Source organism: Equus przewalskii, chromosome 29 (assembly GCF_037783145.1).
Source record: "Equus przewalskii isolate Varuska chromosome 29, EquPr2, whole genome shotgun sequence".
Classification (NCBI taxonomy): domain Eukaryota; kingdom Metazoa; phylum Chordata; class Mammalia; order Perissodactyla; family Equidae; genus Equus; species Equus przewalskii.
In genome coordinates this window covers 41334390-41361086 of record NC_091859.1, presented here as the reverse complement: position 1 = coordinate 41361086, position 26697 = coordinate 41334390, and the positions used below count along the sequence as shown (strand labels likewise).

The 26697-nt window shown below is 57.2% G+C and overlaps 2 long non-coding RNA genes across 3 annotated transcripts; both read left to right on the top strand.

Annotated features, from left to right (window-relative positions):
* The first annotated feature begins 574 nt into the window (after window positions 1-574).
* LOC139080343 (uncharacterized) lies at window positions 575-8455 on the top strand. 2 transcript variants are annotated; one of them, XR_011534791.1, is made up of 3 exons: window positions 575-3227; window positions 5004-5172; window positions 8217-8455. It is a non-coding gene; the product is annotated as an uncharacterized lncRNA (long non-coding RNA). The 2 variants fall into 2 exon arrangements; XR_011534790.1 differs by lacking the exons at window positions 5004-5172; window positions 8217-8455 and adding an exon at window positions 4627-4997 and having other exon boundaries at window positions 2171-3227.
* Window positions 5502-8041, top strand: LOC139080344 (uncharacterized). The gene is made up of 2 exons (XR_011534792.1): window positions 5502-5632; window positions 6035-8041. It is a non-coding gene; the product is annotated as an uncharacterized lncRNA (long non-coding RNA).
* Window positions 8456-26697: the final 18242 nt, after the last annotated feature.

Below are 26697 nucleotides of genomic sequence, written 5' to 3'. Positions count from 1 at the left end.
CGCGCCCTCCCGGAGTCCCCGGGCCCTGTGCGCGGCGCAGGCCGTGGGCGGTACCCGCGAGCGGGGGCGCGTCGCGGCCACCCCGGCGGCCGGTATCGGCTCTCCGGCCGGTAACCCACCCCTCGGCGGTCCGCTGACGCCCACCGAGCGCCCGCTTCCCAAGCCCCGGCCTGTGCGAGCCGCCGAGCGCCGGGAGGAAGGCTCAGACCTTCAGGTTCAGGCTCTGCCCGGGGTTCGAGGCCTTGCGGCGGCAGCTGGGCCACTGGGGGTGGGGGAGCACGCGGACGCTGCAGCGTCCAATAGCCCAGCGCTGTGGTTCTCAAAGTGTGGCCGTCTCCCCGGGACTTAGAGAAGCAAATCCCCAGGCCCCACCCCAGACCCACAGCCTGGAAGCTCGGGAGCTGGGGGCTGGGTATCTGGGTGGGAGCAAGCCCCCCAGGTGATCCCCAAGCTCCGTGAACTTGGAGACGTACTGCCCTGGTGGAAATAGCCGACACCCCAAACCCGACTCCAGCCCCCCACATCTCATGCCCCAGAGTGTCTAGCAGGGGTTCTTTTCTCCCTTCATTTAAAATGACGGGCCTGTTTACACTGTACCTGTCCTTTGTACACTGTGTCGGGTGGGGGTGGGGGTCTTGGATCAGGAATTCTCTGGCAGCATTAAATCAGGGCTGGGTGGAAGCCAAGAAGTCTTTTGCTGTTGGTGGCCGGTTGGCCTGGCTGGGGCTTTCCAGTGGTGACGGTCACTGGTGCTTACGTGTTACGTGTCTTCTGTGTTACATGTGTAGTGATTGTTTTAAAGTTTTGAAATGCAATCGTGCAAATATTTGTATCCTTATTCAGTGCTGAAACATTTTTCCCTCCTGTCATGGTGCTTGTCTGAAGCTAAGCCGCTGACCCGCAGAGACAGCGGTAAAAAGGGACAGGTCGGGTGGCACGCCTTCCTGTGGCTGGGGTCCAGGAGGGGCAGTGTGCCGATGGGGACCACCAGGTCCTGAGGTAGGTGGCTCTGCCTGGGCTGCAGGCCGGGACGTCCCAGAAGATGGAAAGGGACACACAACAGTGAGTGTGTCCTTGGAGCTCCTCCCACATTCTCTAAGACAGGCTCCCCTTTGCTCTCTCTTCCCTTGCTCTGCTTCGTTTTTCTTGGAAAAACTTGGTATTATATTCTGCTGTTGGTTATTTCTTTATTGTTTCATTTGTATACTAGGATATAAATTCCCTGAGAGTGGCAACTTATCTTTTTTTCCCTCCAAAGTGTCCCTGGTGGTTAGGACAGTATTTGGCACCTAGAAGGTCCCCACTGGATGTTTGTTAAAAGAATGAGTGAATGAATGACCCCATCATGAGCAGTGCTGGTCACTTGACATTTGTGGCCCGCCCCCCCCCCCCCCCCCCCCGCCACCGCAGATTCATTCACTGCCTGACTCTGTGCCGACACTGGCCGACTGCATGCCCCATGGGTGCCTGGTTGGGTCTGACCGATGGCAGGTGGCAGCTGGTGATCAGAGGGAGAGAGGAGGGAGCATTTCTTCCCATTGTCCGTGTGCCACAGCGCCGCACTGGCTGTGCCTTTCTGTGACCGCAGATCCTGCCTGGAGGCCCCTGCGTGGCTGTGGCTCCCACTGGCTTCGGCTGGAGCCCCCATTTCCTCTGCTTGTTCCTGCAGCCCCAGCGGTGGTCTTGGCTCCCCGAGATTGCAGGTCTCGTGCCCCCTTCACCTGCCCATGCCTCTGGAAGTGGGCCCTCTGGTCACATCCCTTGTTTGAACCACCTGGAGTAAACTATCTTCTGCTGGGACTCTGACTAAAAGAGGTAGATATTATATCTTGCCACTTTACAGAATTGGAAACTGAGGCTCAGAGAGGTGATAAAACGTGCCGAGCCAAAGACCTTAACAGACACCTCACCAAAGAAGATGCACAAACAGCAAACAAGCGTATGAAAAGATGCTCCGCGTCATATGTCAGCAGGGAAATGCAAATTAAAACAATGGTGAGACCCCACTGCACACCTGTTAGAATGGTGGAGATCCAGAACGCCGGCCACCCCCGACGCTCGCGAGGACGTAGAGCAGCGGGAAGCCTCGTCCTTCCACCTCACGCCGTGAAAATGGTGCGGCCCCTCTGGAAGACAGTTTGGAGGTTTCTTACATAATTCAACATCTTCTAACCACACAATCCAGCAGTCACACTCCTTGGTCTTCACCCAAAGGAGCTGAAAACTTACGTCCACACAAAACCCTGCCCATGGATGTTTACAGCAGCTTTGTTCATAATTGCCCAGACTTGGAAGCAACCAGGGTATCCTTCGGTAGGTGGAATAGGCAAACTGTGGTCCGTCCAGACAGTGGAATACTACTCAGCACTAAAATGAGCTCTCCAGCCATGAGAAGACGCGGAGGAACCTCTATGCATGTTACTAAGTGAAAGAAGCCGGTCTGAAAAGGCCACACGCTGTATGATTCCAGCTGTACGACGTTCTGGAAAAGACAAAACTATGGAGACAGTGAAAGGATCAGTGGTTGCCAGGGGCTGGGGGAGGGGGTCTGAACAGGAGGAACACAGAGGATTTTTAGGGCAGTGCAACTTCTCTGTATGTCCCTATACTGGTGGATAGGTGTCATTACATTTGTCCAAACCCGTAGCATGTGCAACAGCGAGAGTGAGCGCCAGTGTAAACTGTGGACTCTGGGTGATCATGACATGATGTGTCAGTGTGGGCTCATCGACTGTATCGCATGTCCCACTTGGGGGGATGTTGATAGTGGGGGAGGCTGTGCCTGTTGGGGGACCGGGAGCTATATGGGAAATCTCTGTACCTTCCTGTCAATCTTGCTGTGAACCTAAAACTGCTCTGAAAAAATAGAGTCTGGGAAAAAAAGTGCCCAGGACTGTACAGCAAGTGATGACCGAGCCAGTATTGGCACCAGGGCCCCCTGGTCTAAAGCCCATATGTCTGGCTTTTGGGGGGCTTCAGTTCTCCTCTGAGGGGCGCAGGACTGGGGTAAGCACGAAGGTGACCTAGCTGGTCAAGAGGGCAGCTGACCCACGGGGTTCCTGGAGAGCACGCTGGTGGCTGGGCGCCACGTCACCCATCTGCCTCTTCCAGCGACCGGGTGAGAGCCGAGCGTGTCCCCGGCCTGGCAGGAACCGGTGCATGCGACGTGCCTCCTCAGAGCTGCTCGAGCATCACGTGAGGCTGCGGGAAACCACCGGGAGGCTCAGGTGAGGCCCCTGCCCCCAGCGCGGCTGCCGGCTGACCTTTCATTTCCTTCCCTTGCTCACAGAATGAGGGCGCGAGGCCGGCGCCCACGGTGTGGCAGGATGGTCCCGCTGCCGGAGGGCACAGCCTCTGCAGCTAGCCGGTCAAGGCTGAGTGCCTCCGAGCCTCAGGCTCCTTGTCCCTACAGTGGGGGTGGTCCTGTGTGCTAAGTTCACAAATTTGTTCTTCCATTTATTTCCTCACTGGTTGATTGAGGCATTCAAAAATATTTAATGAGGTTCTGCCCATTGCCTGGCCTGTAAGAAAAGTGCTTTGCAAATCTAAAGCCGTGTGCAAAATTTAGTCCTCCGATGGGTGGCTCTCTAGCTCCCAACACTGCCCCTGTGGAGCCTGGGCCCCTTCTGGGGGGTCTCCTAACACCGCACTTGGCCAAGAGGGCCTTCAGTGCTGTTGCAGGACTGGGCGAAGCCCAAAGACTCCGAGGACTGTCCACACAGGGAGGACACCTCTCCGGTCATGCAGACAGCGAGACAGAGGCCGGCAACGTGCAGTGACGTGTCCGGGGTCACACGGTTGCCAGGATTGTAATGGCTCCCCCAGAGATGTCCACGTCTTAGTCCCTGGAGCCTGCGAATATGTTACCTTTCACGGCAAAAGGAACTTTGCAGATGTGACAAAGGATCTTCTGGCGGGGAGGTGACCCTGGGTTGATGGGTGGGCCCGATGTCATCACAAGGGTCCTTATAAGAAGGAGGCAGGAGGGTCAGAGTGAGAAAAAGGTGATATGACAACGGAAACAGAGAGAACCTGGAAGATGCTGTGTCTGTGGCTTTGAAGATGGAGGATGCGGCCACAAGTCGAGGGGTGCAGGCAGCCTCTAGGAGCTAGAAAAGGCGATGAGACAGATTCTCCCTCGAGCTTCTAGAAAGGAGCCCTGTGGATTCCGGCTCCAGAACTGTAAGCGAAGAAACTGTGCTGTTGCACGCCTGTCAGCGTGTGGCCATCTGTGAGAATAGCTCGAGGAAACCAGAGCCCACAGTGAGGCCGGGACTGGGGCCTGGGGGTCCTGCAGCTCAGTCTCCCTCTGCTCCAGGCCCGTCCCTGCTCCGGGGCTTTCTATCCAGGGGCTCCAGGGGCTAGGAGATGGGTTGGTGGTTCAGAATAATTTTCCTTCTGTAGGGTGCTTAAAATGCTGCAAAAAATATTATACACATAAAACAAGTTAAATAATAAGGGAAAAAACAAAACAAGGCCACCAGTGCCTCGTGGAAGAACTAGATGCTGCCCAGGTTTTGAAGCCCCGCCCCCTGCCCCACTTTACTCCTCCCAGAGGCACCGACTTGCCTGGAGGCTGCACTTTCTGGTCTTACACGTGTTTGTGCCCCCGGGTTCTTTTCACAGGAGGTTCCAGCGAGCGCTGGGCACACAAGGAAGGTGGAGGCCCCCCCCCCCCAACCCCAGCGCTGCCGTGTCTCCCGAGACAGGCAGATGTTACCTGAGAAGCCAGGTGTGATGACAGGCAGGCAGGGAGCACCTGTCGCCTCGCCCGGAACACCCTCAACCCCGACTCTCCGCCCTGGAGGCCAGCTCAGGTCCGCCCCTGCTGCCTCCACCGCCCTGCCCCCTGGAAGCTTTGTGAGGGGACCCTCTTCTCGACTTGCAGATCTGACCAGTGATCACAGACTGAAAAGACAGCTGCTGTGCAGTATTTTGTGATCTGAAGGGATGATCAGGTTTTCTGAGTAATAATAACGTGACGTTTGCATGCCTTTCCCCAGGTGTCCTCCACTTTTCTTTCGCATTTTAGCTTCTCAGACTTGACCGTCTGTCCCAGGTGCTTTGATGACACGTTAAAACTGTGGGTCCCTCCTCAGCCATGGACAGGCACCTGTGAACGACGGCGTGGGTGTGGCCAGGAAGCCGTGATAAACGGGAGTGGATGTCAAGGTACCTTCCTCACCTCCTCCTTCTCTTCCCTGGAATGGAAAGTCCTTGAAAGCGGGGAGCCTGCCCTTCACCTCTGTGTCCTCAGGGTGCAGCACAGGGCTTGGCCCTCCGCAGGTGCTCAGTGAGTGGCCGATGTACCTTGCAGAGCCCTGCGCAAATGCCTGCACCTGAGATGTTTTGACAACTACATGGCTCACCCGTGCATCACACCTGTGCGCCACACCTGGGCATCTCACCTGTGTGCCAGGCACAGGTTGGCAGGTGGAGTGAGAGGGGGCTCTAGGAGCTGGAGGGGACTTGGACTCCAGCCAGTTCTGAGGACCCCACACTCCGCTCCCAGACTGGGCCAGTCGAAGTGGGGGAGCTGCACCCTCGACTGTGTGTCTTTTAGGAGGTTCTGGACAGAAGGGAGTTCTGAGCTCTGCCTTTGGACTCTGGAAGTGCCAGCTCCACCCTGGAGGTACTGTGTGAACAGCACCCACCCACCCACCCCAACAAGCTTGTTTCAAGGGCTATTTCCTTGTCAACCAGCCTTGATCCCCTCATCTTAGGAATGTCCGATCCTACCCCCCACCCTTCCACCCAGGATTCCTGGGGCTTCTGGATGGCCCCTGTGCTGCCCAGCAGCCCCTGCCTTGCCCCCGGCCCCACAGGAGATGCAGGGGCCCCCGGGAGACCTCGGTGCAGAGTTGGCCCCTCTCCCACGGCCACACCTGAGCACTCCCACCCCAGCATGTGGTGCATTGGGGAATTTTCCTGAACATTTGAGGGGCCGTGGGGAGGGCCCACATTGTGTCCTCACATGGCCCTCCGCCTTCCCTGGGGACCCTTGCCCCTTCCCTGGGGACTCCTCCCTCTCCAGAACACACAGCTTCTTCTCCCGTGGAACATAAGCAGTTGCACAGAACACCAACATATGACAAGGCGGCTTTGGGACTAGAATGAGACCCTCTGTATTCACGGCTGCACACGGACGACACATGGACATCGTCCACGCCATAAAACATCCAAACTTGCCCCTGTCCTGGCTACACAAGCGACTGCTGCTTCACCATCATGCCTGCACCTGCTCCAGGCTCCCCTCCCTGTGGACAAGGTTTATTAAGACACCCGATCATAGAAGCACCATCTCTTCCCCAGAGCTCCACTCCTCGGACCCAGCACATCACCCAGGACACGCCCAGCATCCCATAATAAGTCCTTTCCAAACCCTCTTCCTGAGCCCCCCACCGCTCCTGTGGTGGTCTCCTCTCTGCAGCTGAGCAGCCCTGTTCACTGCAGGGAGGCCCCTGGCCGTCTTTGCGGGCACAGCTTTGGCAACGGGGAGCCTCTCCCTGGGCCACCAGGAGACAGGCTCCTCCTTCGGACCCTTAGGCTGACGGGGAGAGAGGGGAGAGGAAGGGAGGGGGGCGAGCCTGGGGCTGGTGGCTGTGCCAGCTGACCAGCAGACCGTCTGCCGCTGATGTTCCTGTGGTAACAGGGCCCAGCCAGCTGGCTGGGGAGGTGACCTAGCTGGGGTGGTGGGCGGCCCCACAGGCAGGCTGGAGGGGAGGGGGTCTGGCAGAGAGCTGCCAGCCTCCTGACTCCCTACTCGCTGGTCTGGCTCCAGCATCAGATCCATCTGCTCCCAGCCTTTGTCCCAGCTGAAAACCGGGCGTCCCTCTGTCCTCAGCGCTGGTCTGGACGCAGGCCCACTGGTCACAGGAGGGCTGAGTCTGTTCAGTTCAAGTAGCGTTTTCCACGTGCCTCGTCCGTGCTAGGCTCTGAGTTTGAGGCCGGGACACAGATGGGAGCCCTGGGGAGCTAGGGGGCCGGGGTAGGGGGGGCCGGGGAGCCAGACCCGGAAACAAATTCTGCCACTTAGTGTGACAAGGGCTATAGTGCTGGATGCCCAGAAAGGGCTCTGGGGAGCTGGAGGTGGGGATCTTCGCCTCCTCCTGGGAGCTCCGTAGAAGCTCCCCACAGAGGGCAGACCCAGGCTTGGGACTCTGGGACCAGTGCTCATCCCACAGCCCTCGAACGCGGAGCCTCCGGGAAGTACTCCAGCCTGGTGCCCGCCTGTGAGGGGCTCGGGCTCGGGTCCTGGTGCTGAGCCAAGGCGGGGGTGCGTGGGAGGGTGTGCTCGGCAGGACCTGCCAGCCAGGTGGGCCCGATTCCCCGTGCTGAGACCACTCACTGACCCCTCCCCGTGTGAATGGCTGTGGCCGCACACCTGCCCCTCCCCTTCCGTGGTGGGTAAACCCGGGGATAAAAGGGGTCTGGACTGAGGCCTTTCACCCGCAGCCAGCCCCCCGCCCCCACCCCTGCAGTGCACTCTGTGAGGAACTGGCAGCCGGCCCCTGCGCTGGGCCAGCATCCGGGGCCAGGGAGCGGATTAGCGTGGCCGAAGTCCCGCCAAGAGTCTGTCTTCAATCGCTGCTTTCCGGTTTCCCACACAGAACAACCCGGCCTCCGCAGGAAACCCGGGCCCAATTTGCCTTAAAATAACTTGGCATCCTAGGGGGTCTTCCGGATGGAAGCAGACCCAACAGCCCTCTCCCCATGTTCAGCATTCCTGGGCCCGCATTCGATGCAAGGACTGTCTGTCCCCCAGGGGGGCCAGGCCTGGGGAGGGGGCGGTGCGTTTTGTAGATTCTGTAGGGTTTTCTGTTTGGATGATCATGATGCTGGCATACAGAGACTGGCTACGACCCCCAGGGCCAGGTGGGATGGAAATCGGGACTGTCGACATCCTGGTTCCTTCCTGGCCTCCGGGGACTGCCTGCAGTCTGTGATGTTAGCTGTAGGTTTTCTCGCCATTTCTTTATCCAATTGGTGAAGTTCCCTTTATTCCTAAATTGCTGAAAATAAAAAAAAATTTTATCATGAATGAATTTGATCACATGCTTTTTTTTGCATCTGTTAGAATTGTTATGATTTTCTTTCTTTCTTTTTTTTTTTTTGAGGAAGATTAGCCCTGAGCTAACTACTGCCAATCCCCCTCTTTTTGCTGAGAAAGACTGGCCCTGAGCTAACATCTGTGCCCATCTTCCTCTACTTTATAGGTGGGACGCCCACCACAGCATGGCGTGCCGAGTGGTGCCATGTCTGCACCCGGGATCCGAACCGGCAAACCCTGGGCCGCCGAGAAGCAGAACGTGGGAACTTTACCACTGCACCACCAGGCCAACCCCCTCGTTATGATTTTCTTATCCTTTATTCTGTTAATGAGGTAAATGACATTGATTGATTTTGAATATTAACCCAACCTTGCATTTCTGGATAAAAGCTCACTTTGTCACGATTCGTCATCTTCTGTATATGTTGCTGGATTCAATTCGTTAAAATCGTGTTGAGGATTTTACGTCTACAGTCATGAGTGATGCTGGTCTGTAATTTTCTGTCTCTCTCATTTCTAAACAATTTCCTTGCTAAGGTTTGGTAGCAGGGTAATTCTAACTTGTGAAAACAATTCGGAACATGCCCCTTCCTCCTCTAGCTTCTGAAGGGGCTTCTACAAGATTGGGATTATTTCTTCCTTAAACGTTGGACGCCTCCCTCCCCAGTACCAGGGAAGGAGGTCTCTTACTTCTTGTCAGTGGAGGAGGCACCTGCTTGACTCTGCACGGCTAACCTGACGAACACCCCTTGCGTATCAAACTCTTCATGGTCACCTTCCCATCACTTGCCTCCCCTGAGAAGCCCCAAACCCCTTTTCTTATTTTACCGTAACACGGCATATAAGCCCAAGTTCTAGCCACCCCTTTGGGTTTCTCATTGCTGGGTGTGCCCATGTGTCCATGCGTGATGCACGTGTTAATAAAATTACTGTCTGTTTTTCTCTTGCTAATCTGTCTCTTGCCAGTCTCATTGACAGGGCCCCAGCCAGAGAACCTAAGATGGCCAGAGGGAAAATGATTTTTTTCCTCCTCTATGTCGTCATCAGTGGCTCAGCAGTTTCTCCCCATTCCCGTGGTCTCTGGTTCTGCTCTTCTGCCCACAGACCAGGCGCTCACCCCAGACACGGAGCCTCTGTGGCTCTCTCTCAGCCTTCCCCAGAATTCAGTTAATCAACACTTTCCTACACCCAGCCCTCCTTGAAAGCCCCATAGAAACAGATCGTTTTGATTTTTCTCCAGCCTCTTCTTGTCATTGCCATCAGATCCTAATGGAAAGAAGTTTCCAGCCAGCTTTTACATTTGGCTGCCTCTCATCCTCCTGGCCCCTGGTTTGACTCAGTCTACTTCACGCTCTCCATGGAGCCTTCTGACATCCTCTGACTCCCTTCCTCCCTCTGGCCTCACCTCCTCCAGGCAGCCACAGTGATCCCCTTAAAACTGGCTCTTCATTCTCCAGCTCAAAGTCCACGAGTGGCTTCCCGTCGCCCAGGACAGAGCCCTCTGCTCCAACTGGCCAGTAAGGCCCCGCGTGCCTGCTGCTTACCTCCCTCCAGGCCGTCCCCTCCCCTACCTCCTACCTCAGGGATCCTGCAGGTGGCGGAGCACACGGGGCCCTTCCCGCCTCCGTGCCTCTGTTCACGCTCTTCCCTGCCTGCAGGTGTTGGCCCAGCTCCATGCCCACAGCGGAACCAGGATGGGTGGCAGACCCGCTGGACACATCCGAGACGATATTCCCCTCCTCACACAGGCAATTATGCTTTTGCTTTGTTTCTCTTCGAAAGCTGTGGAGCTCCTGTTGGGTTTATTCATGGTACACATTCATGGCGCCGACTCTCATCCTGGGGGGATTGGATTCCCGGGGCAAGTCTTCCGAAAGGGCAGATGAGCAAAACCAAAAACAGGTCAACAACTGACCCATGTCCCAAATCAAAGCCTAGACGGAGACCGTCTCCCTAAATGAGTCTCCGCCTTTGCTGATGGCATCTGGAACCCAACACGCTTCCCTGAGAGGCAGACATGATCTGTGAGCAACAGCGGCAACGTGAGGGGTCCTCTCCTGCTTCCGGTTTCTCATCGTCTCTTGAAGCCCCTCCCCCTTCACTGAATGTTAATGGGTCACGGGAAAAAAAGGCCTTATTTTGGTGCGGATTCCACCTGCTGTGGTCTGCGTGGTTTTGTTCTAACTCCCAAGTTTGAACATAAGAACCCTCATGCCGGGTGGAAGTTTCCAGATACTTCTGTGGGGAAAGGAGCGTTGATCTGATGCCAGGGGATTCGGCCACAGGGGGCTGCCACTCGCCAGCATGTGACCTTGGGTGAGCCCCTTCTCTCTGAGACTCAGTTAATTTATTTATTTTCGTAAAATGAGGGTAAGAATCTCTTGCTGTGAAATTTGAAAGAGAGAATATATGAAATTAATCATGATTATGCCAAAGGTTCAAAATGTGCTTGTTTTATTCAGCTACGCTATGGCTTAAACCACCTAACACCCACACCCCACTGTGCATTTGCACATACACACGTACACAGGGAAATGTATTAGCCATGTAATTAATACATGGAGAGGTGGCTTCAGGAACTGTTGGATCCAGGGCCTCCAAGGATGTCCTCGGGGCTTTCCTTCGTGACGACCTCGTTTTCAGGCAGACCTTTGCCTAGTGGAGACGGGGGCTGCCGGCAGCTCCATCCTCTCAGCCTAGCACCCCACTCGGGTTCCAGCAAGGATCCTGGGGTTGACTCTCATCGATTTGTGGGGGTCCCGTGCCCAGTCCTGGACCGCTGACTGTGCCTGTGGGCTATACCATGATGACTGGCCAGGCCGGGGCGCCTGGCCCATCCTGGAGCTGAGAGGTATTGTCAGCCCCCATCCCCATCTCCAAACCCACACGAACTGCAACTGGGAGATGAGTGGCTTCTCAGGAGGAAGCTGGGTGCTGCTGGCAGGAGGAGGCAAGGGTGTTGGGCAGGGACAGGTGCCTGGACGTCTCTACAGACTGGCCTCCTGACATTACAGGGAGAGCAAAACCAGACGACATGCGGGGGAGGTCTGCTTCACAGTGGACGCTAGCCAAGGTGTAGAATGAACGAATGAATGAATGAATGAATGGCTGCTGAATTAAGGGAGGAAGACATGGGCTTCTCACAGCTGAGCCGTCACAACCAAGGAGAGCTGGGGAGATGACAGACCAAGGATGGGGGACCTGAGGCTGCGGGACCGTGGAACCTTGTCAGCTGTCTCAGGTCTCACAAAGACTCGGGGAGTGGGGAGTGTTTAAGAGAAATTATTCTGACTCCTGTTAAATATTAAAAAATGGTAGAGAAGACTATTCAAGACAATTGCAATAGGGGAGAGAGACTGGACTTCACTCTGGATACAAGAGCCCAGGAGCAGAGCGAGGGGGTCCGAGGAGGCTGCAACCGTGGGGGCGGGGTTCCTGCTACGAGTGGGCTGGGCAGGCTGGGGACAGGGCTCAGGACGAGGCCGAGTGGAGGAGAGGACTCAAGGAGGCAGTCTTTGTCAGGAGTCTGTCCCGGCCGTGGAGCAGGCAAACCGCGGGGCTGGGGAGCCAGGACTGGCTGTGGGGTGGGGGGACCCAGAGAGACAGCCCAGCTGAGGGCCGGCCGCCCTGTTTTCTCAGGTGCCCACAATGGATGGGGAGGCGCTTGTGCTTTTTCAAGGTGGAGGTACCTTCCATTATGCAAGCCCAGCCAGCAGCATGTTTTGTGTTGTACTATTTTATTATGCTGTTTTAAATACCCGAGTAGAAGTTTACATATTCTTTTCCTAACTCAAGTAACCTTCATCTCCTTCTTTAGCGCTTGAAGGATGCGGCTTTCTGTGGGCAGCATGTCCCTCCAGGGGCCTTCCTTCCCTGCCTGGTCCCTGCCTGGCTCCTGTCTCTCCAAAGCCGTCCTGGCTCAGCTGCTGTCCCCAAGCAACCGACACATGTTCTCCTGGAGAAGGCAAGCTGAGCCGGCAGCTTTGTCTGGGTGCTCTGCGCTGGGCTGCATTGCACCTGTCTCTCTGCTGGCACGTGTCGCTGCAGCTCCTGCCACCCCCCCTGCCCCACCCACGCCTGGTTATCTACCGACAGAAGCCGTAGTCCAGAAGGAGGAGTCAGGAGCCTCCGGGAGCCCCTTCTTCTGCTGCCAGTCCCCTATGGTGCGGCCTGGAGCAAGTCCTCCACCTCTCTGGGCTGGGGCTTCCCTGACTGTGGGATGGGAGGAAACTGGGAGGACGGCTGAGGGAGTGGAGACCGACCGGGAAGCCCTGAGAAGAGAAGGCCACTCGCCATCCAGTCTGGGCCTGCGAGGCCTGGATCTTGGGGACCCCCGTGACCTTCCCTGGCGTGTCTGCTGGAAAAGTGGGCTCAGATGGCAACACCCTCATAGCCACCAGCAGAAGGCAATTTGGAGACCCTTAAGAGGGGGAATACAGCATGAGCTCTGGGGCCCAGACTCCCACATGTGGGCAGGGGGAGGGGCCTGCCCCAGCAAGCCAGTCCTGGGGGACAGTCAGGTTTGCAGGCTCAGGGAGCTGGAGGGGGGTCAACGCCATGGCGGGGCCATCGGAACAGCTGCAGGGACCTGAGACGGCAAGGACGGCAGCCGAGCCTCCTGCCCACTGGGTCCCGGCCCTGCCCTCCAAGGGCCTCCACCCTGGGACTCAGCCTGGGGAGGGCCCTGCCTTGGTCTCCCATCCCTGGACTGGAGCCCTGTCTGCCTCTTAACCTCGCCCCAAGGCCTTCCTCCTTCTTTTCCTCCCTCCCTCCCTCCCCCATGTACCTACACAGCCACTTTCAGCTCGAGACCTGCCTCTCTGAGCCTCAGGCTCCTTACAGGTACAGCACTTATAGGTCAACTAGGCTGATGTCACCTTGTCACCGGGATTAAGCCAGCCCCTGGCTGCAGAGCCCCTGGAGTAGCGTGTCTGGCACCTGACAGGGACGTGGGGGTGCCCGATGCACAGACATGGAGTGAGTGGGGGTGTCGGCGGCAGCACGGAGCGAGCAGCCCTGGCAGCAGCACAACCATCACAAATACACACTGTGTCGCACCTGTGCCAGTCTGGGGAGCAAGACGGATGAATGCCGGCCTCCCTGTTGAAGAGGCGGCCCTTTTTCAACAAGGGTTTTCAAGCACCGTGTTGGCCTGACAGCCCTTAAGACTAGGATGGAAATCTTGGAGGAAGTGATGTAGGTGGGAAGGTTGGGTGTGACAAATGCGGCTGAGTTTTCTGCCGTCAGACAGGAGAAGAGGGGAGGGGATGGTCAAAGGACGCTGCTCATAGGAATATACTTTATAGTTCCCGCCAGTGGAGGGGAGGCCTGACCTGCCTGGCTGGGCCCCAGGGCGCCCCAGGTCCCCCGCCCTGCCCCACGGCTGAGCCCTGCTTGGCCGCCTCCCCTCTAACCTCGCTTGGATGGAAGGAATCCGGGGCCTCACTAGGAGGCGGCCCTCGGGGCTGAGCCGGGGACCTGGAAGCGGCTCTGACGCACTCTCGGCCCTGGGCCGGCCCCTGCACTGTCTGAGCTTCCAGCTCAGACGTTGGCCCAGACGGTCCAGCTTTTAAGATTTTGAAATCCATGGAACCTCTTCCTTCAAACAATCTTGGGTGGAAGTTCAATGTGTAGCAATAACGTGGAAGCATGTTAAAATGTTTTTGTCAGCCGGCACAAAAATTTCTCTTACAAGGAGGGAAAAACACCACAGTGAGGCAACCGGGGCAGGGGGATACACCCCCAAGGGCAAGAAAAAGGCACAAAAGATGGGCAGGTTCCAGCATCCTTGCCAGGTCTTGGGTACAGAGGAGCAGACGCCTCTCCTGGGCCGGAGACGGTCCTCCGCGGGCCGGCGTCTCTGAGCGTGCTGTGAGCGAGGCCCCCTGCTCCGTGCTCAGACCGCCTTTCCAGGGGTTTTGCGAAGTGCTGCATTAGCTCCCATGGCGGCCATATCAAATTACCACAATCTAGGTGGTTTAAAACAATGGAAATTATTCTCTCCCAGTTCGGGAGGCCGGAAGTCTGACGCCAGGTGTGGGCAGGACGGTGCTCCCTCCGAAGGCTCTAGGGGAGGACCCTGCCTGCCCCCTTCCAGCTTCGGGTGATGGCTGACCATCCTCGGCGTTCCTTGGCTGGCGGCAGCATCCGTCCGCTTCTGCCTCCGTCTTCATGTGGCTGTCTTCTCTCTGTGCGTCTGTGTCCAAACCTCCTTCTTATAAGGACACCGGTCATATTGTGTTAGTGCCGCCCTAATTCAGGATGACCTTACTTTAGCTTGATACATCTGCAAAGACCCTATTTCCAAATAGGATCAAAATCACAGGCTCCGGGCGGACATGACCCTTTGGGGGATGCTGTTCAACACAGTGCACGTGCACGGGGGAAACGCAGAGCCCGCTCTCCCTCCGGAGCAGAGGGCAGGCCTGCCTACTGCGTCCTGTGAAAGATTCAGGCTCCCTGAGTCTGGGCTCCCTCTTCTGTAACACGACCCCTGGGTACGCAGGTGCATCCAGCCCTGTTTGTGCTACCGTGTGGGCATCCGGACTGGGCGAGCTGGTGCCTACGAATGCTGAGACTCAGCTCCTGCTGCCACCAGGAGTCGTAAACTGTCCTTCGTTTCTGACCCAGGTGTCTCGTGCCTTCTTCCGGCGTTCGTGGAACTGGGGCAGGCTGCCCTGTTAGCCCGCAGGCCAGGCGAATCTCCGACCTTCCCAGTTCCCGGTGGGGTGGGGCCGACGGCTAAGTGGATGGCTCAGGATAATACAGAGGCGGGGAGCATACAGATCGTGGGGTGAGAGTCAAGGAGGAAAGAGAAGCAAGGCAGGACCGTGAGGAGGAAGGAAGCAGAGGATGCCCTGCCGAGGAGGGCCTGGGGGAGGAGGTGTCCCGGGAGGCACGCCCCCTGGTGGCGGAGTGGCGGACAGTGCAAAGCCCTCGGGGCCCAGCAGGTCTTCCTGTCCCTGTCCCTCTGGGCAGGGGGACGAGGGGTAGGTGGAGGTGCTGGAGGAGGGTGGGCAGTGAGCCTGAGAAGGGGCTGGGATCTGTCTCCAGGGGAACGTGGGCACGGGCATGAGCCACCAGTGATGAAGGACCAGGGAGGAGCTGGCATCTGGCTCGCATCTGACGTGGCTCAGAGACGCTGTTCTGCTACAAGTGGGATGGGCCCCGGAGCCCCGCCTACTCCCTCCCTATTTGGGACCCCCCAGATCCAGGGGTAAGATTTGGACCCAGTGGCCTCGATTTGACTCTGATCTTCTGAGTTCCAGCAGAAGATCTCCTTGGGGCCGAGAATCACTGCTGTGGCTCCAGCCCCTGCCCAAGGCCTCCAACTCGCTTCCTCGCTGACTCCATGTAGGATTGGTGATGGAACCAGGGGAGCCCTGCAGAGGGGGCCTCCCTGGGTTGACAGTACCAGAACCTGAAGGTCCGGCCAGTGTTCTCTGGGATGCTGGGCCACCTGACTCTCTGAGCCTCACTTTTCCCAGCTACAGACTGGGGTAATGGCCTCTCCCACGTGGGCGTGGACCTCTGTGGGGCGCTGGGGTTTTATGAGGCTGCTGTGTCCCCAGCCTCAGCACTGGCCCCGTTGCTCTTTCTCAGGCCCCTCCTCACTGGAACCTGGTGTCATCTCCCTTCTGGGGCTGTGGTCCCCAGACTTAACTGCTCATAAACCCCCAGCCCCCACCCCTGGGCCAGGGTCAGAGAGGGGGCCGATGTACTTTAGCAAGGAGGAGAGAAATGGAGTGAATATTTGGGTCAAAGTTTGTTGAATAAAATAAAACGTAAAGACATAAGCCACCCCAACAACGTGTGAGTGCTCCCTCAGAAGCCAGGCGGGCAGAGAGCCTGGATCGCGGCAGGAGGCGGGTCCCTGTCTAGTCCTCCATGTCCCTGAGTCCCACCAGGACTCAGCACCAGGCGGCTGCTCTGTAAAGATTTCGCGAATGAAGGACGACTGAAGGGGAGGGCTCCATCCCGACTCTGGGTCAGCCAGCTCTGGGGCTGTATCCTGGCTCTGCCCCAGTGAGCTGTGCGACCTGGAGCAAGCCATGTACCTCCCTGGTCCTCAGTTTGCTCATCTGTTAAGTGGAGAGAGGAATCGATAATTTACAAGCGTTGCAATGGCTTGAGATAAATGAAAGCAAAGCTTCTGGCTGGCACAGCACCCAGTGTATGGCAGGTGCTCGCCCTTTGTTGCTCTTGTCCCCCCGGTCTGTCCAGAGGACTCAGGTGGCTCTGAGCCCCGGACGCAGCACTGCTCAGAGGGGGCCCCCTGATGAGGGGTCTCGGGCTGTATCTTGTTACAGCCCCTCTCCCCACTTATAGACTCCTTCCTGGGCTTGTTGGCCTCTGGGCATCCAGGAGCAGCTTGATTGTTTCTAGAGATGGTGGGCTCACTACTCCAAGTTATTGCCTGAGCTCTCAGCATGGGGTTCAGGTTGGAGAAAGATCTTTCTTGTCTACCTCCCTTGTCCTCTCTGCTGCCTCAGCTGGACGGTCCACCTTGGCGCTGGGTTCTTAGAGACTGGAGGCTGGGTGCATCAGTCTGGGACAGAATTAAGGAAGGAAGATGGATCTAGAACATACTGAAGTTGCTTAGGAAAGGAACCCTGCCAATTCTTAGGCCATTTTCTTTCAAAGCTGGCCTTGACATTTCCACGGTAGGGGGCTTTGTTTGTACCCCCACCCTGCCTCTGCCTGGACATCTCCATGTCATCATCCAGGACCAGCCGCAGGTGCATGGCCACCTCCAGAGGGGCTCACAGCCCCTGTGCCTGCCAGCTGCCACCTCACTGTGGCCATCCTGTTGGAGCAGGTCGGGAATGGAGCAACGACCGACAGCAGGGACTGACGGGCCCCGGAGCCCGGCTCCGCCTCGGCTGTTGTGGTTCCACGTGGCAGCAGCGTCCCCGCCCCGGCTTCTGTGGAGGGTGGGCTGTGGAGGTGACCACTGCCCACCACCCCCAGCTTCCCCCAGCTGCTTCCTGCCCAGGCTGCCTGCAGGAACCCAGCCCTCCCGCTCCCCCAGGACAGGTGCTGTCACGTGTCCCCTGCTGACCTGCCCCAGGGGCGCAGGGGCCTTGTGAGTGGCCCTGAGGGACGCCCGGAAGCAGGAACGTCCAGCCCCCCCATGCCTGCCCCATCGGAGGGTCGGTCGAGCCAGAGAGGCGGCACGTCTAGCTCCTGGATTCCTGCTGGCGGCTCGGCTGTGACCTTGGGTGGGCCCTGGCCCTCACTGCGCTTCTGTCTGCCTCGGCCAGCCAAGCCCCGGGACAAAGCCAGCCCCAGCTCACAGAAGTCTTATAGTGTGAGTGTCCTGGCACTGTCTGCGACCCGCAATAAGCGCTCAGAAAACATTTTGAACAACTGTGTGGCTGTAATTACATGTTGCGGGTGCCCACGTCTCCTCCGGAGCCTGACAGTAACTTGGCCAAAGGATTTTGTCTGATTTATTCCTTCGTCCTCAGCCCCAGCCCAGCCCCACACAGAATGTGAGGGACGCTGAGCCAGTGGGTGAGCGGATGAGTTAGTGAACGAATGAATGACTGGAGCCTCCCGGGCTGGGCCCCCGGCCCCCCAGCTAGGCCGGCGGGAGCTCTCGGCCCTGCCGCCCTCCTCCCTTCTGGAAGCGGAGCTGGGCATCCCCCAGACGGGGCCCTGAGCCTCCGAGATAGGAGGAGGTTCTGAGACACACGGATCTTGACAAAACTCCTCTCTCCTCAGCCTCCAAACCGCGAGGCTGGTGGAGGGGACGCGTAATTTAAAAAGGGTTTCTCCAGTTAAATGGAAACTTCTGGCGGGCGGAGAGAAATAAATAAGCCATTAATGAAGTCCAGGAGCCCAGCCCGTTTGATCTGTGCTGTTCTGGGAAGAGGAGGGAGTGGCTTTGGACCAGGGAACAGTGTGTCCCCCCAAAGAGGGCCTGCCCGGCGGGCCAGCCGGTGGGACTGGTTGTTGAGAGGCAGTAATGCGGGGGCCGGTCACCGCCTGTGCCTGCTGTCCACGTGTTCTTTTGTGACCCTCCTGTGTCCTCATTTACAGGTTAGGAAGCCACTGGCCGAGACCACGGACCTGGATGTGTGGAATCTGCGATTCCCAGGGCGGCAGGAACACCGGCCAGGAAACACACGGGCATCTCTTTTCCTCAGCACCCCTCCCGAGCAGGGCGAGCGCGTCAAGTTTCACGTCAGGGACATCATAGATGACAACGTGTGTCATGGGAGGTGGGACACAGGCTGGAGTGGAGCACCACCTCTGGGGGGAATGTAAACTTCTAGAAACTTGCTGGAGCCCCAGTTGGCTGCATATTTCAGGAAGTGAGCTGACTCAGTAACTCCAGGGCTGGAACCCCAGGCCGAGGAAGGATTCTGAAGTCCAGGAAACCCTCTCTCTGCTCAGCAGAGCGTCTGTGTGGTCAGAAAACAGCCTCCGCGTGAATAAATGCTCAACAGAGATGAGCCGGGCCGGGATTACGCATCCGTCCTCGGGAATATGACGCCTCCATTAGAATCAGGTTTACAGCTTTTAAAGATGCTGGAAAACGCCTATGGAATCATATGAAATAAAAACTACGTGGTATATCATCAAGATGACGTAAAATGCAGAGATTAAGAACAGACCCGAAGGAAACGCACTCAGTTATCCAGGACAATCTTTGGATCCGACAGTATGGAACATTTCTGTTCTTTCTGGGTTTCCAAAGCAGCATTTTCCAAGGTCCGTGATAAACGTGTGTTGTTTTGATAACAGGAGAACACGTCAGAGCGGTTACTCTGTGGACCGAGAGCGGCCACACATCAGATTAAGAGAACCAGTCTTGCGTCATATGCAGAATAACTGAACAGTGGGTTTCGTCTGCCGAGGTCTCCCGCCCAAGCACCGCCGTTGGGATGACAGGCACAGCCTGTGGCTAAATGTTTTCAGGCAATCTCCTGGGGGCTCAGGATGCTGCCCTCTTAGGCTCCCTTATCCTCTTCCTCCCCTGTTCCTAGCTCCCTAAACTGCCCGCCCCGCCCCCTGGTCCGGGCTCCTCCTGGGCTCCCCCTCCATCTGGCTCAGTTCACAGCAACCGAACCTCCCTGGCTTCTGTCTGTCTGCGCCCATTTCACAGACCCTGCTGCTGAAGGCAGCTCAGAGACCCTCGTGGGAAGGAGGGCAGATGGCAAACAATTATATTGTAATAGCTGTTTCTGTTTTGCTTTTAAACCTTGGTCACATTGAATCTCAAAAATAAAATCTCCAAGCCAGCCTTTACAGCGCGTGCCTTCTGGGCTCAGCATCCATTCAGATGCTGGGACCCACACCAGCTTGACTCGCCTCGACCTCCCCATGGATTCTCCACTTTCCTGGATGCTCCGCTTTCCTCACGCACGGCGGCTTTCCAGCGCGTGCTGTGGGCTCCGTGGGGAGCCCTCGCCCCTTCTCCCCGCCTCGCCCGCTCCCCGCTTGGCTGGATGCCTCCTTTTACCTCCTGGTTCCAGATGAAAAAGCATGTCCGCTCTCCATCCTGGGGGCATCAGCTGCCCTTCCCTCCAGGCCTCGTTGTGGGGAAGGAAGCGGTTTTCTGTAACTAAGCTGGGACCCAGCTCTGTGAGCCCACAGCTCGGGGTTTGTTGCTTGTTCTAACTTCTGTGTAGGATGCGATGCTGGACACACAGTAGGCACTCAAGAAACCTCTGCAGGACGAGGCCCGGGAACAAACTTAAAATGAGCTCTGCCCCCATGGATGGATCAGCGAGGATGTACCCGGGTGGGACGGGGACACCTGCAGGCTCCCTTTGACGGGATCCTTGGTTTTTGTAGATGAGTGAATGGGAGTCACGGTCGAGGGATCCCAGCTCCAGACCGAGGCCCTCACTTCCGGGGCCTCAGTGTGTCTTTCTGTGGAATGGGCACAGTGAACCCTGTCTCATCTAGAGAACAGAAAACCTACTCTCCTCCTCCTGTGTGTCTCCTCTACTCTCACCCGACCGACAGGCGAAGGGCTCAGTGCCGGAGACTGACCCCCACCACGGATGCCTCACAAGCAGTAGGTCCCCAGGTTAACCCCAACTTCTGTGGGACCCACTTGGCTACCAAGTGGACAGTCCCATGGCCTCCTCCCCCTTGGATGCGATTATTTGCTAGAGCAGCTCGCAGAGCTCAGGGAAACACTTACTCGGGTTGAGTAGTTTATTAAAGGACACGGTAAAGGGTACAGATGAGCAGCCAGGTGAAGGGGTGCATGAGGCGAGGTCTGGGAGCGTCCGGAGTGCAGAGGCGTCTGTCCTCGTGGAGCTGGGGTGCATCACCCTCCTGGCACATGCTCACCAGCCTGGAAGCTCCCAGAATCCCACAATACTGGGACCTTATGGAGGGTTCCTCGTGTGGGCTTGACCCATCGTGAACTCCATTTCCAGCCCCTCCCCCTTCTCTGGAGGATGAGGGATCGTGCTGAAAATTTCAAGCTTCTAACCATGGCTTTATCTCTCTGGTGCCAGCCCCCATCCAGGAGCCATCAAGGAGCCACCCAGAGTTGCCTTCTTTGAATAGAAGATGCTCCTAGAGCTCTTATCACATAGGACTTTACAAGGGTTTCAGGAACCCTGGGCCAGGAACTAGGGGCAGAGACCAAAATGTGCTTTCTGCTATCTCACACCTACCTCGGAAGGTGGTGGTGGGTCGACGCTGGGAGAAGGGGTGGGGGCGCTGTGGTCCAAACCAGCCAGTGTATGGTTTGGCTGGATGGGGTGTGTGTGTGTGCGTGTGTGTGTGTATGCACATGCATGCGTGCAGAGGGGGATGTTGTGTGTCTGTGAGGATCTAGCCAGCTAAAGTCCAAGCTGGGGAGTGTCTGTCTCCTCTCCTCCCCCAGTCTCTCTGAGTCCTCGCTTGTCCTGGGCTCAGCAGAGAGGCCAAGCTGGGCCCTCCCTCTGTCCCCCTTTCTAGGCCAGGACCCTTGGCATCACTTGGCTTAGGGCGGAGTTGGCCTGTCTGTTCTGAGGGCCTCCCATGGGTCCTGCTCTCACGGCCTGAGCCCTAGCAAGGAGGCTTGGCTGGGCTGTGAAATCCAGGGCAAGAGTCGTGCTGACACTTACCCTCCTTAACTCAGCCCATCTGGCCTGATCATCCCCTCCCTCCACTCTCTTCCAACCTGGAGCCAATGGAGCCAAAAGGCAAAGAGAGGATACAGGAGTGAATGGTGGTCCCCAAACAGGGCCACTGGATGGACTTTCTAGGCTCCTGAAAACCCATCCACCCATCCGCCCATCCGTCCATCCATCCATCTACCCATCCGTCCACCCACCCACCCATCCATCCATCCATCTATCTATCCATCCACCCACCCACCCATCCATCCACCCACCCGTCTATCCATCCATCCATCCACCCACCCATCTGTCCATCTGTCCATCCATCCATCCATCCATCTATCCACCCACCCACCCATCCATCCATCCATCCATCTATGCATTCATCCATCCATCCACTCGTTTATCCATCTGTCTATCCATCCATCCATCCATCCATCCATCTATCCACCCACCCACCCATCCATCCATCCATCTATCTATCCATCCACCCACCCACCCATCCATCCACCCACCCGTCTATCCATCCATCAGTCCACCCACCCATCTGTCCATCCGTCCATCCATCCATCCATCCATCTATCCACCCACCCACCCATCCATCCATCCATCCATCTATGCATTCATCCATCCATCCACTCGTTTATCCATCTGTCTATCCATCCATCCATCCATCCATCCATCTATCCACCCACCCACCCATCCATCCATCCATCCATCTATGCATTCATCCATCCATCCACTCGTTTATCCATCTGTCTATCCATCCATCCATCCATCCATCTATCCACCCACCCACCCATCCATCCATCCATCTATCTATCCATCCACCCACCCACCCATCCATCCACCCACCCGTCTATCCATCCATCAATCCACCCACCCATCCATCCATCCATCCATCTATGCATTCATCCATCCATCCACTCGTTTATCCATCTGTCTATCCATCCATAATCCACTGTCCATCCATTCATCCATCCACCCATCACCACTCCTTGTCTGATGCCTGCTCTATGGAGCCCCTACTGGGTGCTGTGGACACAGGGGTAGCCAGTCTGGTCCCTGACCTTAGGGAACTCATAGTGGGATGGGGAGACAGAGGCAGACAGGGACCACCTCAATGCCCGGTGATGAGGGCTGTGAGGAACGGTGCCCAGTGAGGCTGGGATGTGACTCCTGAACTTTCTAGGGTGGTGGAGAATGCAGCTGAGGGATTCGAGTGGGAGATGAGGCAGGAGAGCCTGCCCTGGAGGCTGCCAAATGCTGGCTAAGGAGTCTGGGGGCCTTCAGAAAAACCTGATATCAATTCACATACGACGAAATTCACCCTCTTGAAGTGTATGATGTGGTTTTTACCATATTCACAAAGATGTGCAACCCTCAACAACATCTAATTCTAGAACATCTTCATCTACCCAAAGAAACGCTGTACCCCCGGCAGTCACTCTCCGTCCTCTCTTCCCCTAGGCCCTGGCCACCACTGATCTGCTTTCTGTCCCTGTGGATTTGCCTATTCTGCACATTTCGTATCAATGGAAACACGGAATGTGTGGCCTTTGCATCTGGCTTCTTTCACTTAGCATAACGCTTTCAAGGTTCATCTATGACGTAGCTTGTGTCACTACTTCCTTCCTTTTTACGACTGAATGATATTCCGTCGGAGGGGTAGACCACATCTCACTTGTCGTTTCATCAGTTGGTGACATGTGGTTGTTTCCACCTTTGGCTGTTGTGAACAGAGCTGCCTCAGATCGCTGTGTGGACGTGTGTTTTCCAGTCTCTCGAGTACATACCTGGGGTGGCATTGCTGAGCCGCACTATAGCTCTAGTTAACTTTTTGAGGAACAGCCAGGCTGTTTTTGAAAACAGCTGTACCCAGCAACGTATGAGGCTTCCCATTTCTCCACATCCTTGCCCACACTTACTGTTGTCTGTTTTCTTTCTTTTTCTCTTTCGTATAGCCCTCCTAATGGGTGTGACGTGGTATCTCCTTGTGGTTTTGATTTGCACTTTCCTGTTGACTAACGATGCTGAGCATCTTTTCTGGGGTTTATCAGCCACCTGTATATGTTCTCAGGAGAAGTGTCAGCTCAAATCCTTTGATCGTTTTTTAATTGGGTTATTTCCTTTAACTGTTTGAGTTGTAGTATTCTTTATACACCTTGAAGCACAAAGGTTGGAATTTTGATGAAATCTAATACGGCTGTTTTTTCTTTGATTGCTTGTACTTTTGGTGTCATATCTGAGAAACCATTGTGTAATCCAAGGTCATGAAGATTTGTGGCCGTTTTCTTCTGAGTTTATCATTGCAGCTCTTTCCTTTAGGTCTGTGATCCATTTTGAGTTCACTTTTGTATACGGTGTGAGACAGGGGTCCAAATTCCTCTTTTTGCATGCGGAATTCCAATTGTCCCACCATCATTGGTTGAAAAGATTATTCTTTCCTCGTTGATTGCCTTGGTACCTTGTTGAACATCAATTGACTATAAATGTGTGGGTTTGTTTCTGGACTCTCATTCTATTCCACTGACCTCCATGTCCTTCCTTATGCCCACCTGGGGATCTAGGCAGTCCCTGCCACTCAGCAGTCACGTGAGTATCTTCACTTCCCTTGGTCCCTTGTCCAAGGGCGAGCAGACAGAGCAGTTACTTGGAGAACGGTGGTGGGGAGGGGACAGCAGTTTGGCTGTCCAGAGCATCCAGGAGCTCGCACTCCTACATTGGTGGCCCTAATGTCCCATCTCCACATCCACTGCAGGGCCTCCCCACGTGCGTGTTCCACCTTCTCCCCGTCAGCCACGAGGTGGCAGCAGAGCCCCGCAGATCTCATCTTGAGCTGCCCGGGCGGGGCTGGAGAGCTGACCGTTCATCCTGGGGCTCCTCAGGGAGCCCGGGTGGGCGCCCTCCAGGACAGGTCTGGAGGATGGAAGCCCCAGGTGTGGGCCCCGCGGGGGCAGAGCTGGAGCACCCTCATCTGCACCATCTCAGCATCCCCCCACGGCTCATCGTTCAGCACAGCAGCAAACCCTTCCTGCTGTGTGCTGGGCTCTGTGTGGGCAGTCGACCTGGTCCAGAGCGCAGCCCTGGGGGGTCCAGGCTGTGGGAGGGAGGCCAGGCGCGAGCGAGCCTGGGGAAGCATGTTGCCCTGCCCGGGGGTCAGGGACGGTTTCCCAGGTGCTCTGACGCAGTCCGGGAGGGGGAGGCAGTGAGGCAGCCACCCTGTGGGGAGCGTGGGAGGCACAGGGTCAGCCCCAGCTCACCAGGCAGCCTGGGCTGGAGGGCTGCGTCCGCCAGCTCAAGGGCTCCAAATGGCGGTGCCTACACTTGGGACCGGGACGCGATTGCAGGGCCCAGAGCAGAGTGAATCTGAGGGGCCCTTGTTCAAAAATGGTTAAATTTAAAGATGGTGATACTAGAGCATAAAACCATACTCGGGCGCCTGCTGTCTGCCCGGCTGCACACCCAGCTCCCGCCCCGTGTGTCATGAGGAGATGGTGCAGCACACGCCACCACGAAGCCCTTATCCGCTGCCCTCTGTGTGCTCGCCGTACCCCCTGATGAGGGGATGGGGAAAGATGGGGGGCTGTTCAGATGCCCATTTTACAGAAGGGGAAACTGAGGCTCAGAGAGGGGAAGCGACCTCCCTGGGAACCACCATCTCTTCCATCTCCTGGGGCTTACTCCCGAGAGCCATTATCACCACCCAGGAGCCTGGGCTGGGCCCTCAGAGTCCCAGGCTGCGTCCCACACACACTGTGTGGCTTGGGCTCCCTTCTCCTCTTGAAGCCCCGGTTCCCTTATAGGGGGTTGAGGGGACTCACAAGGCAAGTAGGGAGCCCACACTCAAATGTTCAACAAATAACCATGAGGAGGAACAATGATGACGTCAGCGAAACAAACGGTAACTGGCTTGTTCCCGTCACCCTGGGACCCTGGACCGCCCAGGATCCTGGCGGGCGGGTTTCCTGGCTGTCCCTGTGAACCTCGATCTCAAGTGTCACCCGGGCATGGAAAGGGCGCTGCGGCCAGCAGGGGGTGCCGCCGCCCCATCTGCACGCTGGGAGCCCACGAGCCAGCTCCAGGCGGCAGCCCCGGGCAGGGTGCTAGGTGCGGGAGTCGGGGTCCAGGTGCCCTCTGTGCCCCCACGTCCTGCTGCGCCCTGCCCTCCCTGGGCATCTGCTTCCACACAGTTGGACCCAGTGGGGCCGGGCCTGAAAGGGCCCTTGGAGGCGGCGAGTCCTGCTGGTTTGTGGGTTCCCCAGGGCCAGGCCTTCTGGGTGACACCCCTGGATGAGCTGGGGGTGTCATCCCTGGTGGTGGCCTCGTGCGATGGGATCAGGCAGCAGGAGTGTCTATGCAAGAGCAGTGTCAGCCCTCCTTGTCCCACTCCCCACCTCGGCTGGGCCACCCCTCCTGCCCTCCGTCACCTGCCAGCCCCTTCCTGCCACTCCCAGGGCCGGAGCTTGAGCAGGTGCTGGGCACGGGGCTGTGTCAGAGGCTCTGCCACCGTGGCCCGAGGTCCCCGTGTCACTGTCCTGGGGCTGCCATAATAAATTGCCACAAACTGGGGGCCTCAAACAGTAGAAAGTCATTCTCTCAGTCTGGAGGCCAGCAGTCCAGAGCCCAGGTGTCTCAGGGCCACGCTCCCTCCGAGGCTCGAGGGGAGGACCCTCCCTGCCTCTTCCAGCTCCTGGTGGCCCCGGGGGCTCCTGGGCTTGGGGCCGGATCTCCAGTCTCTGCTCCATCTTCACACAGCCCCTGTCTGTGTCTTCTCCTCTTACAAGGACACTTGTCATGGATTTAGACCAGGTAATCAAGGATGTAAACACCCTTTCTCCAAATAAGGTCACGTTCATGGGGTCCAGGGTTTAGGACTTGGACATTCAACCCACTGCAGCCCCCAAATCAGCCAGGGCAGAGCTGAGTCCGACCCGGGAACCCGGCCCAGCCCCATGCCCGTGCCATGTCCTCAGTGCTCCCGCCCGGCCTGAGGAGTACGGGCCTGTGTCCTGGGTCACCCCTCCACTGTCAGCATCGCAGCTTCCCATCCCAGCCGCTCTCTGGAGTGCCCCCCCCCCCCCCCCCGCCACATCCTGGGCTCTGCGTGGCCTCTGGCGCCCTTCACCAGCCCAGGCCTGGCAGCTGATGGCCTGTTCAGAATCCACAGGTAGAACATTGCCATCCTCCTCTTTGCCTGCTCCTGGCTGTCACAAAACCTCCGTGTCACACGCTGCCTCCTCCCAGAAGTCCTCTCAGGCCCCCAGGTGGGGTGGACCCCCTCTGTCCAGCCCAGCCCACTCCAGGCTGTGACCCTCAGACTGGGTGTGCGCGCAGGCAGGCGTGGGTCTAGCCCCGTGTCCCTGAACTTGGGGGGAGTCTCAGAGGATGCCGAAGGAGCGAGGGGCCAACCGAGGCCTGAGGAGGAGTGCCCATGGCCTGCCCCCACCTCCCCTTCTGGGCAGCCCGCTCCCCACCAGGCTGAAGGCCCCATTTCCCCATGGGGATCACAGTGGGTGACAGCCCTCCTGCTGCCTGAGGCCGCCCACAGTGAGGTTGGCAGCCTGCCCGGAG